This window comes from Microcaecilia unicolor, chromosome 7, assembly GCF_901765095.1.
Source record: "Microcaecilia unicolor chromosome 7, aMicUni1.1, whole genome shotgun sequence".
Lineage (NCBI taxonomy): Eukaryota > Metazoa > Chordata > Amphibia > Gymnophiona > Siphonopidae > Microcaecilia > Microcaecilia unicolor.
In genome coordinates, this window is record NC_044037.1 from 45,272,828 (window position 1) to 45,291,445 (window position 18,618).

The window sequence follows — 18,618 nt, forward strand, 5'->3', positions numbered from 1 at the left end:
AAATATATAAGAAACATTTTTCCTATACATCATCATAGATTGAACAATCAAATTCCATCAATTATGATATATCAAAAGTACAAAAAACAAAATATTCTGAAACATAACATACCTCAGAGTTAGTACATATAACATTCACTATCATAATCTGTTGCATCTGTCTAATTTGTAATCTTTATATATCTAGAAAATCCCAACCTATAATAAATATAAATGAAACTCCAAGCTTAACAAGCAGTATGATCACGTTACACCATTTCTGCAAAACTTACTAGCTACTGATACAATACAGAGCTAAATTTTAAAACTGTTTCTAATCTTCAAGGCCTTTAAAGGAAATGGGCCAGAATACCTGAACAGGATTTCACTGTGTGCACCTCTAAGGTCCTCCCAAGGATAACCCTTTAGCTTACACTCTCCAAAGAAAATTATGTCATGGAGCCTTCTGAGGAGTAGCTCATACTCTGGAATGCACTTCCAGAAAGGCTTTGTTGGTTGCAAGCCTGGCTCTTCTCTCAAGCCTTTAATGGAAGAGGTAACTAATTAGCTAGTCATCTATACGTAAGGACTAGTATCAGCTGTACATACTGTAGCAGGACTTGCTTACAACATGTACTGTAGCTAAGGATAAGATTCATGCACTTTTTCTGCAGTTTTTCCTCATTAGTTCCCTTTATCATCTATTTAAACTATTACTTTATACTATCTGTCTGTGGGGCTCATTTTCAAAGTACTTAGACTTACAAAGTTCCATAGGTTACAATAGGGCTCATTTTCAAAAGAGAAAAACATCCAAAAAGTGGCATAAATCTGCATTGGGATGCTTTTCTCACAAAAACATCAAAATTGGTATTTTCAAAACCAGTTTTTAGACATTTTTCTATGAAGTCGATCAGAAGTGCATTCGAATCACAAGGGGGTGTGTCAGGGGCATGTTAAGGGTAGCATCTGGACATTGTTCAGCCATAATGGAACAAAACAAAACCATCCAGGACTAAAACTAAGACGTTTTGAGCTAGACCTGTTTTTATAATGAATAAGGCACACAAAGGTGTCCTAAATTACCAGAGGACCACTGGAGGGAATCAGGGATGACCTCCCTTTATTCCCTTAGTGGTCACTGACCCCCTTCCACCCCCCAAAATGTGATTGAAAGCATTACTTAATAGCCTCTATGCCAGCCTCAGATGTTATACTTGGATCCATTAGAGCAGTATGCAGGTCCCTGGAGTAGTCTAGTGGTGGGTGCAGTGCACTGCAGACAGGTGGACCCATGCCCATACCTCCCCCTACCTGTTATACTTGTGATGGAAACTGTGAGCCCTCTAAAACTCACCCAAACCCTACTGTACACACATATAGGTGCTCCCTTCACCTATAAGGACTATTGTGGTGTACAGTTGGGGGTAGTGGATTTTGGGGTTTCAGCAGACAAGATAAGGGAGCAACGGTGAGATGAGTAACTAGGAGCATTTATATGAAGTCTACAGTAGTGCCCCCTAGGATGCCCAATTGCTCCCCTGGGATGTCTGGGGAAGCAGTCTACTAGAATGCTGGCTCCTCCTATGTCCCATTGGCTTGATTTTGTGCATTTTTCACTTGGACTTTTTGTTTTTCAAAAGTGGACCATAAAGATAAACGCACAGAGCACAAAACATCTAGCAAATAGCTATTTTCGAAAATGAAAGATAGTGCTTTGAAAATATGCCTCCACATGTTTTCACCTCTGTTTGTCCTCTTTGCTGTCTATTAAGGATGTTTTAATGTGTATCGTGTTGACATTGTAAACAGGATGCTATGCTATAATGTGTACTGTTAATTGAATATTTTACTGTTGTAGCTGTGTTTATTGCTTATGTCCAGATTATATTTGCTGTACACTGCCTTGGGTGAATTTCTTCAAAAAGGCAGCAAATAAAATAAATAGCGTGAATACAGTGAACAGGTAGGTCTTCCTGGTGGTACTTTATAATGATAACCCTTGGAACACTGCCTGTAAGAGTTTCACATCAAACTCTCATTTTTCTGTAGAAAACTGTAAGCAAACCACTATATTGCAGACCTATAGTGTGGTGGTGATACAGACCTCTTATTTAAAAATATATCTGTATTAAAAAGCTGACTGAATGATTTCTTTTCCACTCTTTTTGCCCACCTGTTACCCTTATACAGATTTGCAGCTCATTGCTTTTCGTTTTAGATAATAATGACAGTGCAGTGAAACATGAATTTTGGAATGATGTGCATCTGTATTACAAAGCAGCAAATAAAATTATTCAGTCATTTCTTTAAAGTGTAAATACTGCATGGAAGAAAGTACTCTGCAGATTAAATTTACATTTCCGAGCCATCGACCGAGCAGCCTTAGCCAGTTTGCATTCCTGGTTAGATCATAAGGTCTTGAGATATTTGATCTTTTCTGTTGGTAAAATGCTGGGGGATTACATTTCCTATGTTTGGACGAGCATTGCTGTGCTTTATGCATTGTGGGGATATCTTGTTATATTCTGTCAAATTACATGCTTGCCAGTAAATTCAGTTTAATTTTCTAATGTAGTTCATGTCTTCATAGTGCAGTTTCAAGAGCTGCAGTATTTGATACGTGTATATCCCTTATATTAATATATTGTTTGTGTGTTCTAAATTCTGTCATAGCTACATCATGTACAAACAACTGAACTATAAAACATTGGAAGCGAGTAGAATATTGTACTAAGATGAAACAATATAAACTGCACACTTCAGAGGTATTGAAGTAAAGCCTACAGCACAGTACTGAAATAAACAGTTCAAGAATGACAGTTTTTTGAGACTATTAGATTTGGTCCTTTGGGTGTATGACAGTTGTGCAATAGCCAGTGAGAGGAGGGACTGAGGATCACTGATTAAAACTCAGCATTAATTACAGCTCTCTAGTGTATCTTTATTTATCCAAAAAAAACTTGATGAGAAGCCTCACTAAATAGCCCAAAGCACATTGCAGCTCAGAAAATCACTTGTATATCATACTGGCTAACTGTATAACACATATGCAGTACCTTAGCTCAGGATACAATTGATTAATTTATTTTTTATGTTTGAAGAAACCTTTCTCTTGTCAGTACATATCCACTTTGTTAGCGTAGTCACGTATGTTGAAGTCACCTAGTTGTGCAAGTTGAATCATCCAGCCATATATATTGGACAGTGTACTTTAGTTGTGTCCATTCACAGACAGTAAATTTCAAGGAATTAAGAGAGCCATAATAAAGTGAAATGTTGTGGGGGATGATGCCCCATTTTCACCTTCAAATATTCATAGTGAAATTCTACATATAATAAGGGTCACTGCATTGCTAGTGGGCATTAATAGTTGCTATGGTTAACTGCTGAAGAAGGTGAAGGAGACCATTTTGATTAAAATATGTAATTTACTTAAAAAAAAATCATTGAAAACTATTTGCAGATTGTGGTCCAAAGGGGTCACACTGTTATGTTTAAAATATGCATAACTAATACTTCATTGGGAATTCAGTATAGAAAATAGTGATTACAGTAAAGTAATATGAGGTCAGATTCCTTTTAAAATTTGCCCCAGTTTCACATTATTAATTCTTCTCAGATCCTTATCCAAGGTGCTTTAGCAGAGTGTTGCACTGGGACTTGAAACAGCAGTGCTTTTTACATTACTAAAAATATCAGCTTGTTTTCAATTGCTTCCCTTTTGTTTCTCTTCATCCTATGCCTCCTCTCTTTCAGTCCAAATTAAAACAGACTATGATAACAAGTAAAAGACTGGAAGGTCCGTATAATCTCGACCTCCAGCTCTGTTGTCCCTTCCTTAAAACTAAGGGCCTCTTTTATCAAGCTGCACTAGCAGTTCCCGCACAGCAATGCCGATGGAACTCATTACTGCACCAGGAGGGGGACCCGGGCACAGGCCTGGCAAGCTGCTTCTTTTTGCCTGCTTCCCAGTCTGCTCTCCCCTGCTCCTGCATGCCGCCCAAGATGCGGATGATTGCATTATCGCAATATCGCGTTAATGCAATCATCCGGGTCCTGACTCCCGGCATGAACAGAAGCAGGACAGGAAAGACTGTGGGAGCAGGAAGGCAGGAAGCAGCTTGTCGGCGAAAGGCCCAGGCCCCCCTTTGGAGGCAAACACAGAAGGGTAAGGGGGCGGGCGGGAGCGTCGATGCAACACAGCAGCACCCTACTATAGAAGTGCTTAGATTTATGAATAGTGGCAATAGGCCATTTATTTGTTTACAGAATTTGGTAATACACTAAGTACATAAGCACATAAGTACATAAGCACTGCCACGCTGGGAAAAGACCAAAGGTCCATCAAGCCCAGCACTCTTCTCCAACAGCGGCCAATCCAGGCCCCAAGAACCTGGCAAAACCCCCAAATTTAATAACGATCAATGGACTTTTCCTTCACTTTTTCAGAAAAACTTCATACCAACCTTCTTCCAACCCATCCTCACCCAAATATCAGACAAGAAAAATCAGTTTAAGAAATGGAGCCTAAACTTTAAACTTTAGCACTTCTCCAAGAAGACAAATAATTCTTTGCAAGATAGAGTTCCAGGAGGATGGAATTCTAGAAATGAGTCCCACATACACAAAATACAATATGATGAATCACTTGCAACTGAAGAGAAATAAGCACTTATAAAAATAAAGTCTGCTGAGAGGACGGAAGGGTTCTAAATGGGACATACTGTATGCTACCAATAATCTGGACAATGCATATGTAGTCCTCTGAAAGCCAAACATTAAGGGCCCTGTTTACTAAGATGCGCTAGCATTTTTAGAACATGCTAATTTTTAGCACATGCTAATGCTAGAGACACCCCTATATTTCTACGGGTGTCTCCAGTGTTAGCGCGCCTACAGCACAGCTTAGTAAACAGGGCCCTATGTGTGAGCCAGCACATAGCTTTCAACATCAGGATCACATGATCACTACATTTTTTTTGCCCCAAAACAGTTTTGCAGTAGCTTTGGATAAAATTGCAGATAGGATCACAATCAATTGCAGGCATGTACCTAGATTCCAATTCCAAACAGCTGCTCCAACAACAGGGAATGATCAATCAAATCAATAGTAGCCAGTAGGTCTAGTAGAATTAACAAAAAATCTTTGCTCACATTAGTCCCCTATACATGTGCTGCTGAGCAATGGAAGCACAATAGTTTCCTTACTGTGGCCCCTGCAGAACCCAGATTGAAATGTAGGAATTGAATTGGAATGATCCAGGAAACTAGCCTAATCAAACACCACCTTTTAAGTCAGCCTACCTCCACCTGTGTCATGACCACAGGGACTGTGAGCCCTAGGACCACAGCCGGAGCTGCGGCAGACACGTTCTCTGGACTGGCACAGAACAAGAGTCGGCACAAGAACCAAAACAGGACTAGGCAAGACAAGACTAGACAAGACAAGGCTAGAAGAAACCAGACAAGTCTAGGCAAGGCTAAACTAAGCAGGGCAGAAGTAACAAGGTACCAAAGACAAGGACCAGATCCAGATGAGGCAAGGAAAGCAAGGCAAAGGGCTAGAACTGGAACCCAGGCAGAACAAGGCAAGACAAAGAACTAGGTTAAAACTGGGTCCAGACAAGGCAAGACAAGGGCATGGCAAGGACCGGATCAGGATAGCACTGGACAAGAAAAGGCTAGGCTACAACAGACAAGACAAGGACCAGATCCAGATGAGGCAAGGAAAGCAAAAGCGAAGGGCTAGAACTGGAACCCAGGCAGAACAAGGCAAGGCACGGAACTAGTTTAAAACTGGGTCCAGAAAAGGCAAGACAAGGACTGGACAAGACAAGGCAAGGGTAGGCACAACTGGACAAAGCAGACAGGCAAGACAGGAGCTGGATCCAGACAAGGCAGAGAGCAAGGCAACAGGGCTAGAATTGAACCCAGACAGGAACAAGGCAAGACAAGGAAACAAGGCTAGAACTGGGTTCAGACAAGGCAAGGCTAGGCAGGGCAAGAACTGGATCCATACACAACAAAGAGCAAAACAAAACAAGGCACAAGGCATGGCAGACAAAGCAGGGCTAGAGCTAGGCAGAAACAAGGCTAGAGGCAACAGGAACAAACAGAAGCAAGGCTAGAGACAAAGCAGGAACAGGGCTTGGCTGTAGCAGCAATCAGGAATAGGGCTTGGCTGTAGCAGGAGCTAAGAGCAGGGCTTGAATGTAGCAGGAACCAGGAGCAGGGTTTGGCTATAGCAGGAGCCAGGGACAGGGCTAAACTGTAGCAGGAGCCAAAAGCAGGGCTTGACTGTAGCAGGGGCCAGGATACACAGGAACTAAGCTTCAGGAGCAAAACTCACAGGAACAAGGTAATGCAGGAAACAAGCACACAGGAACAAGGCTTCAGGAGCAAGACTAAAAGGAACAGGCTATAGCAGGAGCCAGGAACATGGCTAGACTGTAGCAGGAGCCAAGAGCAGGGCTTGACTGTAACAGAGGCCAGGGTACACAGGAGCAAGGCTTCAGGAGGAAGGCTAGGCAGGAAACAAGACAGGAACTTGGCAAGGCAGGAACTGGAACCAAATAGGGAACACAAAGACAAGACTAAAAGACCTTTTGCAAAGGCAAAGCATGAAAGTCCTAAAGTTCCTTATAAAGGTCCTCATGATGCCAGAACTTCTGATGCCCTGGAATAAGGCTTGGACGCAGGAACACCAGAGTGAGGGTTGGATAGACTCTGAAGTGAGGCTTGGATGCAGGAACATCAGAGTGAGACTTGGATAGACTCTAGAGTGAGGCTTGGATATCAGGGAAACAGGCAACAGATGCATCAATGCAGGGACAAGGCAATCCAGAGAAGCCGCAGAGCCTGGTGACTGCAAGAAAAAGTGAGTCTGGACACGGGGCACGGCCAGGGCCGTGACAACTTGTAGGTTGAAGACTGGATAAAAGGAAGCAGGACAGTTACCATCCAAGCTTTCTTTTTTCAAAAGAGGAAGCATCACAGCCAATTTCAAGACAGTTGGGAAATGCCCTTCTTATAATGAGGTGTTGAATATATGAGTCAAGAGGGGGATGATTACCATAGTGCAATCTATAGCAGGCACCACAAGCAATGGGCCTGACACCAGGAGGATTTAAAACCTATTTCATATTCAGAGCTGATGCAAAGTTGCTCAACAGAATAGAGGAATCCTCTTGAGAGAGTTCTTCAGGACTTACCTCTGAATTCAAGGAACCAATCCTAAGATTTAGAATACATGAAAGAGAAGCTTGCAAACCAGAGAGTTGCCCACAAACTAAAATCATATGTCATCAGAAGGGAAGATTCTTCCGGAGATTCCAGCCTTAAGCTCCTGGCAAGATTGCCAAGCTCCTGAACAGCCTCAAATAATGCCTGCTCTCCAACCCCAGACACCCCCTTCCATGATAAAAATAAAAATAATTTTTTAACGATTGGTGTGCATGCACTAACCCAGAACTTACTGTAGGACACCTGAGTGCACCCTGTGGTAAGCCCTTTTAAGCTTCGGTAAGCACATGCTAGTGCTTACCACAGCTTGGGGAAAGGACCCCCAAGTCAAATGGAAATATGAGATCAAATGCAAAGGTTGCAAAAGGATTCTTTTTCTTTTTTTATATATTAGATTTAGCATTCAGTTCTTATAATTGCTGCTATACTTAATTGTTCACAGATTTTAATGCGGTGAAGCAAAAAAAATTAATTATCTTCACTGTTGGTGGGGAACCAGAAATATATTTGAGCCCTAAGATGGCAGATTTGATAAATTTTATGCCTTTTTACTTTTATTTCTCTCTCTCTCTTTGAGAATAGGTGAAAGAGAAGATGGGCTAAAATGTCATTTTTTCCGCAGAGGAAACGGATCCTTTCAGTTTGTAATTTGATTGTCATAAACATTCAGGCTTGATTCACCTGCCAGAGCTTTATTCTGCTGTCACTCATCCGTGTATTCATTAACTCTGAATTGCCTTGTTTTTCCTCTACCTCACCTCTGCGGATTTATAGCGTTGTTATATAAAAACACATATTTTGCCAAGCAGCAAACCCCCCATTTATGGGCATTTCTTTCTTGCCTGGAATTACCGTGATAGGTTTTTTTTTTTGCCGTGCTTCCAGAAATGGTCTCCATTTTCTTATAATACTATTATGATCATTCTTGATATTTTAGTTAATAATGTATTCTGTTTCCTTTTTCTGTGTGGCTATTGTTCTTTGAGTGTCCTCTTTAGAAAATCTAAGAGGCCCTTTTACTAAGCTGCAGTAAGCACTAATATGTTCTTACTACTACTACTACTTAACATTTCTAAAGCGCTACTAGGGTTACGCAGCGCTGTACAATTTAACATGGAAGGACAGTCCCTGCTCAAGGAGCTTACAATCTAAAAGACAGGTGTACAATCTAAAGACAATCTAAACAATCTAAAGACAAGTGTAGAGTCCATCTGATAGGGCATACTATATTTCACGAAAGGTTAGGTGCCGAAAGCAGCATTGAAGAGGTGAGTTTTAAGCAGAGATTTGAAGATGGGTAGGGAGGGGGCTTGGCGTAGGGGTTGAGGAAGATTGTTCCAAGCATAGGGTGAGGCACGGCAGAATGAGCGGAGCCTGGAGTTGGCAGTGGTGGAGAAGGGAACTGAAAGGAGGGATTTGTCCTGTGAGCGGAGGTTACAGACGGGAACATAGGGGGAGATGAGGGTAGAGAGGTAGTGAGGGGTGCGCTCAGGTGTCCTGCAATAATTTTTCCATGTACTTTCACTACCCACACACTAAAAAATCGATTTTTTTTTAAATCTGAGGATGAGTCTGGAGGTGGAGAGTGGAAAGTGGGTGTGTTCTGCACTAATTGGTTAGTGGAACTAGATTGCTGTGGGCTAACTGATTAGTGCATGGTTAGCATGTAAGCCCTTACTGCCTACAAAATAGGTGTAATTAAGGACTCACATGCTAATGGGAAAATTAGGACGTGGTCATTATTGCTGGAAATAGGAAAAAACTGGCCATTTTACCCAGGTGGTAAAAATGGCCTTAGCGTGTGGGAATGTGGGAATTCGGGAATGACCCACTTAAGCATGTGCTAAGGCTACTTTTTATTGCAGCTTAGTAAAAGGGTCCTAAGGAAAGTTAGTATTTTCCAGTGTTAAAGAGCTTCAATCCTGAGTTAGATGGAATCTGAGCGAAAATCCAAGAAGAGTTGAATACTATACTTTCCATGGTGTATTTTAAAGGAAACAATTTGTAAAGGTCAACTAATGAACTCAATAGAAACTCATTAAAAAAAAAAGGGGGGGGTTGTCTAAGATATAGTCACTAAGGAAAGCTATCACTGTATAGTCGTGCTGTGTTTGCTGTTGTGGCACCATAACCTGCTTTTCCTCTTTTGTGTCTTACTTGGGATTGCCTGACTTAGGGGGATGGTCTGGTGATGGTGAGGGAGAACTTTATTGAGCTGTTGGGGAGGGTATAATGGTGGCGGGATGGAGGGCTTCATTGTGCTGTTAAGGAGGGTTGCGGAAGGTGGCATTGGGGTGGGGAACTGATTGGGAGGGGCTGGAATTCTGGGGATAGTAACATCAGTATTTCCATAGCATCAGCAGCAGATGAATCCAGAAAACAGTGGGTTGTATCCATCTACCAGCAGGTGGAGATAGAGAACAATGAAAGAAGGCAGTGATCCTGGATGTCCAGCCCCTTGTTCCTTCAGTGTATCTCTATCTCCAGCAGGTGGTGGATGGATTCCCTCCAGCTCTTGAATTCAACTGTTGGGGAAGGCTTCTGGGCCGTATTGGCCAGTTGAGCCCGGGGGGGGGGGGGGGGGGGGGGGGGTTGGCTAGTGGCACCAGCTTTGAAGGCATACTTGATTGCCAGGTCCCTACCTTACCCTGCAGTTCCTCTTAGTGTAGGGTGCTTCCTTAGGGTTTCTGATTGTACTGCTATTGTCTTCCTCACAAAAAAAAAAAAAAAAAGCAACGAGGCAGTGTTTTCAGCTATTTAAAATAACAAAACAACAAAAGAAAGCCTAATCAGATTGCGAGGAAACCTGTGCCTGGACGGCTCTTGGGAGCTAGGAGTGCCATTGGGCTCCTAGGACCCGTGCTGGGATCAGAGCGCCATTCTCCTTGGGGTGAATGTATTTTTGTTTAGCTTCTTCTGACCTTGCGGTCCATGTTAGTAGGCAGCGCCATGGCAGTGGGAACAGATGCACCACTTCAGGCCTTTGCAATGCTGGGTATACGGGCAGCATGAGAGATGATGGTGCTTCTGTGTCTCCCGATGGGGGGGGGGGGGAGGTTCCCATGCGGAGGTTTCTGGCATGCATGCCATTTTGCCTGTGGCTGTGGATGCAGGGGCAGCCGCCTCTCAGCTGACTGCCTTTGATCCTTCGCGTCTGGAGATCTTGTTGGGTGGCAGCTCCAGTGAGGTTGGGTGTTCCGGCGGGGGCAGCGAGAGCAGGGATGTCTGGTGATTTGTTCTTCCAGGCTTATTTGTTGAAGTGGGCATGCCATTAGTCAACCTATTGGCTTCCGATAGTTTATAGAGTAAAATTCAAGGTTCTCATTTTGACATATAAAGCACTCTATTTAACAACCCCATGTTACCTTGCCAATCTTACTATTCCATACATACCGACACAAACACTCTGTTCACTCAATGACAATAAACTAGTGATCCCTCCACCCTCAAGGGCTAGATGGGAGGCCACACGTACCTCAGCTTTTTCCTTTTTATGCCCTGCACTGTGGAATTCCCTTCCAAAATCAATCAGGGAAGAAGAATCATACACTCATTTCCGTATATCTCTCAAAACTTATTTTTTTAACTGCTTTTGAAATATGATCTCTTCTGTTGATAAAGAAAACCACACAGGTATGACATAAATTGCTTTACGCAATAAGAAGGGCTATAATTTAGATAATTATGTATGACTGATGAACATGACTGTCATTATTGTCTCTTGTATGGATGCTTCATTTGTGCTATCCTATCAGAAAATGGATTTCGTAGTTTAAATTCTATATTTGGTTTTGTGTATTTTTAGGTGTGTAAACCATTCTGATTTGCAATGCAATAAGTGACGGTATAGTAAACAAATAAACGATAAACCTGCTCGGTTGCTAGAGGTTCCCCAGGCTCTGGGGATCTTGTCCAGCTGCCTCAGTCCATTTTGGAGGATCCCACGCAGAAGCGCAAGTACACGGCCTTCATGTCTGAATTGGGGTCATTTGGACCGTTTCCCCTCCCCTTTCATTGATGGCGGGCTCGGGGGAACCTTCTTGGTCCTCTAGGCTAGAAGAGGTGGAGGAAGGTAAGCTCCTCCAAGAGGAACAGGATGACCTCATGGCCTTCCAGATTTTTCACCGGGACGAGCTGTCTCTCATTTTGGGTGACTTGGAGGCATTGAATATTGCTGATTCTGAGGCACAGACAGCAGCTACGGTCAATCTGAAGATGGTCAGCAAATGGAGGTCTTCTAGGGCGTTGCCTTTGCATGTCGCCATTCAGGATCTGATTTCAGAGCAGTGGCCTGATTCTGATGGGGGTATTAAGGTGGCGAGGGCTATGGCTTGCTTGTACCCTGAGGCCATGGATGGGCAGACTGGATAGGCCATATTGTCTTTATCTGCTTTCATTTTTTTTTTACTCAGTTGATATTCAGCCTACAGTGGTCTGTGTTTTTTTAAACACTGACTGCCCCGGATATTCAATGCTGGGCCATGTCCGGCCACTGGCATTGAATATCTGGGGCTAATTCCTGAGATACAAGCTACCAAAGCTAATGTGGGTCCTGGCGATATTGAGCCAGGACCCACATAAGACACTCATGTGGGTCCTGACTGAATATTGGCTGTGATCCGCATAAATAAATGTTCCTCCTTCAGGATGCCCACTTCCTCTCCCATACCACTCGCTCTTGGTTGCAGCCTCTGTAAAAGTACTGCGAGGCTGCCGCTAGAGGTTGTGGCAGCCATTTTATAGAGATTCCTTTAATGGGCAGGCTTCCGGGGGTGAGAGGGTGGGAGAGTGGGCATTCTGAAGGGGTCCATCAACCATTCAGGGGTGAATAGGAAGAAGGGGGTGGAAGGGAAGGGGGATCAGGAGGAGTTCCAGATGTGCTGGGGGAATTGCCAGAGAAGAAGGGGAATGGTCGTTGAAATCACTTTGAATATCGACCCCTTTGTTTCCAACTTAAGGATTAGCTATATGCAGTCAGTAGAGAATGGTATTATCAAACACATTCTTTAGTAGGTGAGTTTCTTCATGAACTTTCTGCTTTGGTAGAGGTTCTGTAAAAATATTTTTGGCAGGTCTAATTTCTCTGGACTTCTTCTCCATATGAGCTGCTCTGTAACTCATTTTCCTCTGTGCTAAGGTTCTCTGAGCCGAAGGCACAAAGTCCTTGTAGTAATCCCCATTCCTGATAGGTGCACAGCTACTGAGGATGTCTGACCTGTTTCTTCTTATCATGGGATCCTCCTTTGGTCTCTACTTGTTTTTTTTTTCAGATGATCTTGTTACTCTTTCTCCCTCTCCTATAGCAGGCTTGTAGTAGAATACTGGTTCTCTATTCCAGCTTTCTCCTGAGGCAAGTACAGCAACTTATTTGCTCTGGTGCTTGTTTCCACTCCTTCTCTTTCCCTGTGTAAAGAAGTTGCTAGTCATAGTCCTTCTTCTTTTAAGTAGATGTATTATTAGTAGGGAGAATAAAGCCAAGCCAGTCCTTTTTGTCAGTGGTACAGTGGCTGGGAATTTGGAGCCAAAGACAAAGGCACCGTCTCTGGGCTTGGTATTTGTACAAACATAGTTTCCTTCCCAAAGGTGTCCCTTCCTACTACTGTCATTCAGATAGGAGAGCCTGCCCTAGAAAGGTCACAGAGTTAATATTGGTAGAGGCACTAAAGTCTCCCCTGAGAGGGGATATATGGCAGATAACCAGATTGTTTTCTAGTTATGCTCATAGTTATGAACATATGTGTTGTGTGTGGAACAATTAGGTCTAAATTACGGGCTATTAATTATTAGTGTTAATATATCAACTGCTTTTGTTGGTATGACCAGGAGGGTGGTATTATCAAATACAATAAAAAAATAAATTTATAGAAGTAGACCTGAGTGCCCTCTTCAACAGCTATCAGTGTTGATCGTGTTCCCAAACCAATTTGAAAACCTGTTTGATTCACATCCAAACCCTTGTTCCTCTCTAAGTAACTCTGAACCATAACAGTTATAACCTTCCCAATAACCGTCACTAAAAAAGGAATGCTAGAGGGATTCAAAGTCTCTTCTTTTTTTAAAGTTAAGGATAGAGCGCATATTTCTCTAATTGATTTGGCAGTTGATCCTAGATCACAAGGCCATTATAAGGCCCAATCTCTGATAAATCTTGATGAAATAGGTTCAAAACTACAAATAGTATTAAAGACTCTTGGCAACCCACCCTTTAAAATCTTTTGATTCAAGAAGATAAAAATGTTGTAATAATGGTAACAATAGGTTACTCTATACTTCCTCACTTGCTTGAGATCCAATCTTGCTCTCAACAGTATCAACATATGCTATCTTCAGTCCTCCAATAGCTAGCATCCGTGAAACTGAAATCTCCATAGCAGCCCTCTGGTTTCTACTCTTTCCCACACACACACAAAAAAAAATCCATTCAAAAATCAGTATCTGGTAAATTACTAGATGTAGACTGGGGTATAGCCTCCTTTGCTAATAATTTGGAGACTTCTCTAAATAGCTATTAGATCTTTTATTAATGAAGAGCATAAAAAATAACAGTGGAGTTCTTCCTTTGCAACTTTCTTCCATTCTTATAACTTTCCTTTCTTGTCTTTCACTACTTCCACTACAACTTATGCAGCCCCTTGCATTTGACAATGATAATCTTCAAAGTACCAATAGGATGCCTCCCAACAACAAATTAACTGGAATAATATTGTCAAGTAATTTGTCAACAAAAGTAACTGCACTGCTTCCTCTTCTGAAAACCCCCACAAAGTTGCATAACATTAAAATGACCATTACTTTCCCAAGCATCTTTCTCCAAGGACGACTTAAGAGGTTTTTCTAAACTAAGAGCAAAGCTGACCATAAAATGAACAGACCACGGGACTTCATACATATTAGAAATGGTAGAACATTTCCCCCTTTGCATCAATAAACTCTGAAATGAAAATTAAATCTAACATATAATCAGCTACATGAGTAGAAGCTTAATCAATTGGAACAATCCTCCAGAAGCCATTGTAGAGACAAACCTCTGCACAATTCTGTCGTGAAGACTCAAATTACCCAATGCAGAACATTTCAAATCTTAACACAGAAGTTAACATAAATTCCATCAGAGAATCAAGCAAATTAAAATTGGAATTGGGAGAATGGTCTATCAAGAAACTCCAAAGAGACATATTTTCAAAGCACTTCGACTTACAAAGTTACATACTAACCTTTAGAACTTTGTAACTCTGAGTGCTTTGAAAATGAGCCCCATGGTGTTACAGTTCTCCAAAGCAGTACAATAGGTTACAGCTTTTACAGGAGCTCTTGCCAAATCTATGCTAAGACAGCAAGACTCAAGGCAAAGTGGATGCTAGAGGGACACACAAATAGGGAGTTATGGAACCCTCACTATCCTGTGTGGAGATGTCTCTCATAGCAAAGGCACCCATGCCTAGTTCAATAATACCTTTTGCCTGTGTAGAGGGCATTAGAGTAACCAATCAGAGATGACGAATGTATAAAGAAAAGAAAAAGTTATATATTACTAGCTCTGAGAAGTGAAGTCCTTTAAGAAGGAAAAAAAAACCCTCAAAACAGCCTGTGGTGGAGGGATCCAGGCAGTATAAACATGGATATGTGACTAGTTTTAGATAAGAGAAAAACAGATATACCCTGTGAGGTCAAAGGTAAGATTGTATGAAAGCCTTGAATAACCAGGGAGCCTCCTAGGCTTCCCAGCACAGCTCTGTGTGCCCAATTTTCAGTAGCATAAGCAGGTTAGCTTTATTCTGCATCATATGGCTTTCTGTACCCTAATCAAAAGACATTCACAACCTTGTGGAGGTCCAGTCTCACTAGTATAATAATCCAACAATTGTTAAAGACCATGGGTCCAATATTCAGCCGAGCTCCTAAATTTGTGCCCTGTTTTTTAGCCAAACTTGAGTTTTCAACTGAAAATTCTTCTTAATTTAGGAATATAAAAGTTATCTTATAAAGTTAGTCCTGCCATTTATTTGCCTTTATTTATGAGCCTAGTGCTGAAAATCAGTACTGAGTTCCAAATTTTTTCCCCGCCCTAAATCCACCTTGTTCCCATCCATTTTTTTATGCTCCTAATTTAGGAGCAGTGAAATTTTGCATTTAGGGGTCCTTTTACTAAGGTGCAATAAATGATAAGATGCTCATTAGCGCCAATGATGTCTACAAGCGCCATCATTAGCGCATCTTAGTACACTAAATGAAGTTATGCAGTCAGCCCTAGTAAATTTTCAAAGTAGCTAATTTATGAGCATAACTCCCAAAGTGGAGTGGAGGAGTGGCCTAGTGGTTAGAGTGGTGGACTTTGGTCCTGGGGAGCTGGGTTCAATTCCCACTGCAGGCACAGGCAGCTCCTTGTGACTCTGGGCAAGTCACTTAACCCTCCATTGCCCCAGGTATAAATAAGTACCTAAGCCGCATTGAGCCTGCCATGAGTGGGAAAGCGCAGGGTACAAAAAAAAAAAAGTCAGGTGTATGCAGCCTTTGAGTGCTGGGCCCCATGTTGCTATATTAAATTTTGAGTGCCGTAATTGGATTGGTGTGAAAGGTGATAATATACTCTGCACATGCTCGATTTCTTATACCCTTCCTCTAAGCACCTGCTACTTACAACTGTCAGAGGCCTTTGGATTGGTGTAGTTTAGCAGTTCATATTATTTTCACATGTATGTGACTGTTTAAAATATTTAATAGTTTGATAAAGAAGACAGAATCAAAATGGTGTTCCTGTCAGGGCCATAGTTAGCTCTGTGCAGCCGCGCAGGACAGAAGATTAGCGAGGGTGCCAAAATTGTGCCCATATATTGGCTTCCCTTGATGTCACAGAAGTAGGTGGGACGGGAGTACGACTGGTGCACTTGGGGGCATGTCGCATAGGCTGCGTTTGTGGCTTGCAACGTTTCTGGTTCCTATATATTAGAAGGATTATTACTGTTATAAATGATCACATGAAATATTAGAGATATAGAAAACTTAGCAAAAAAAAAAATGAATGTGATAAATGTGAATAAAATAGAGATTAATGTTTTGATCTCTTGTTTCTGCTTCAATGAGAACAGTTTGAAAAATGACAAAGAGGGGAAATTTGCATTAAAATATCGTTTCAAAAGGGAACAGAAAAACAATACTAAGAAATAAGGAAAGAATTGAAAACTGCAGTATGACCCTTGCTGTGAAAATTCAGGCTTCATTGCTTTCACTTTCCTGAAGAAAAGGAGTTACAAAGAAACAGCAAAATACCTCATGTAGGCTGAGTGAGAGAGTCAAGGGCGATGAACACTTACACAACAATAAAACAGAAGGAACTTTGTTTTACTTAATTTAGGTCAAACAGCTTGGAGCAAGGTTTATTTTTTTTCTTTTTTTTTCACTTACCAGATGGCATGAAGTTGTGGCAGAAAGTGACAGACTGATTCAAAGGAGTGAAAATGAGACATAAATGTGTCATATTCAAGATAAACTACAATATCGGGGCCATTTTTAGGTCAGTACTAAGGGTGCAGTCTCACCAGGTCCTGTGGCTGCAGGGGCTCTATAACAGTCATATCTGCACAGACTTAAAGATGGATCAATAGAAGAAAGTGCAGAGCTGGATCTCATGCCAGTGTGAGAAGGAAAAGGCATTGTAAAAGCCCCCCCACCCCCATCACCAGTATTAAGGGATGCACTATGAAGCTGAGAGGTAGCACTTTAAAACCAATTGGAGAGAATATTTTTTTTCACTCAGCACAGAGGAGTGGTTAGGGTGGTGGACTTTGGTCCTGGGGAACTGAGGAACTGAGTTCAATTCCCACTTCAAGCACAGGCAGCTCCTTGTGACTCTGGGCAAGTCACTTAACCCTCCATTGCCCCATGTAAGTCGCATTGAGCCTGCCATGAGTGGGAAAGCGCGGGGTACAAATGTAACAAAAAAAAAAAACACAGTTCAATTGTGGAATTTTTTTTTTATCAGAGGGTGTGGTGAAAGCAGTTAGCATAGCTAAGTGTAAAAAAAGATTCAGACAAGGTCCTTGAGGAAAAGTCTGTAAACCAGTGTTTTTCAACCAGTGTGCTATGCCACATTGGTGTGCTGCAGCTGCTCCCCAGGTGTGCCGTGGGTAGAGTTACCATATTTTGTTCCCCAAAAAGGAGGACACATGCCCCGCCCCTTTCACACCCTGCCCTGCCTCCCTTTGACGCCCTTGCTCCGCCCCCTGTCACATTTTTCCCTCCCCCCTGTCACACACCCTGTCACTCACCCTCCCCGTCACCCCTCCCCTTACCTTACTACTGCCCTGGTGGTCTAGTGACCTCTTCGGGGCAGGAAAGAGCCCCCTCTTTCCTGCCCAGAGCGCTGCCCTGCATGCATCCTTCCTGTTCGCGGCGCCTATTCAAAATGGCCACCGAAAGTTGAAGTCTCACGAGGTCACTTCAACTCTCGGTGGCCATTTTGAATCGGCGCCGAGATCACGAACAGGAAGGATGCATGCAGGGCAGCGCTCCGGGCAGGAAAGAGGGGGGGTCTTTCCTGCCCCGAAGGCGGAAGAGGTCACTAGACCACCAGGGCAGTAGTAAGTAAGGGGAGGGGAGGCTAGCAATCTGCCCATTTGTCCAGATTTCTGGACAAACGGGCAGGCTCGCAAAACCTGCCCGGTTGCCTGGACATGTTCTCAAAAAGAAGACATGTCCGGGTAAATCCGGACATATAGAGGCTCATTTTCAAAGCACTTAGCCTCCCAAAGTTCCATAGAAACCTATGGAACTTAGCCTCCCAAAATGCTTTGAAAATATGCCTCATGGTAACCCTAGCCGTGGGAGTTGGGCCAGCTTAATTTGTGCCGGAATGGAGTAAGTTTTCTTTTCTTTAGCGGTCGGCGGCAACGAGCAGTGATTCATACAGCATGCTTGTGCCAACCCCGGAGCCTTCTTTCTGACATAACTTCCTGCTTCCACGTGGGTTCCAGAGTTGGCATGAGCAGGCTGTATGAATTGCTGCTCGCTGTTGCTGATCAGTAGAGACTAAACTTTTAAAAGGTACACGGGGTGGGGGGGGGGGGGGTTGTTGTTAAGTGAGACAAGGGGAGACGCCTGGTTGCTGGCTGGAGAGGGGGATAGGACAGAGAGATGCTGAACTATTTGTGGGGTGGAGGAGGAGAAGGTAACTGCTGGATTATTTGTGTATGTGTGGGAGGAGAAGGTAAAATGCTGGACCATGTGTGGGTGTAAGGGTGGGAGTGGGGGGGGGGGGGATGAGGTAGAAGGTAAAATGCTGAACCATGTATGGGGATGTACCTTGGCAATTTTAGCACCGTGTAAACCATTATTAGGCAGGTAGATCTGGGAAGGTCACTGGTTTGGTTTACTTGAATTTGCTATACTAACTGGCAG

At 42.7% G+C, this 18,618-nt stretch overlaps 1 protein-coding gene across 1 annotated transcript in view; it reads left to right on the forward strand.

Annotated features, from left to right (window-relative positions):
• Positions 1-18,618, forward strand: part of GPC3 (glypican 3) — a 574,913-nt gene that overhangs the window by 150,707 nt on the left and 405,588 nt on the right. The window lies entirely within an intron of this gene.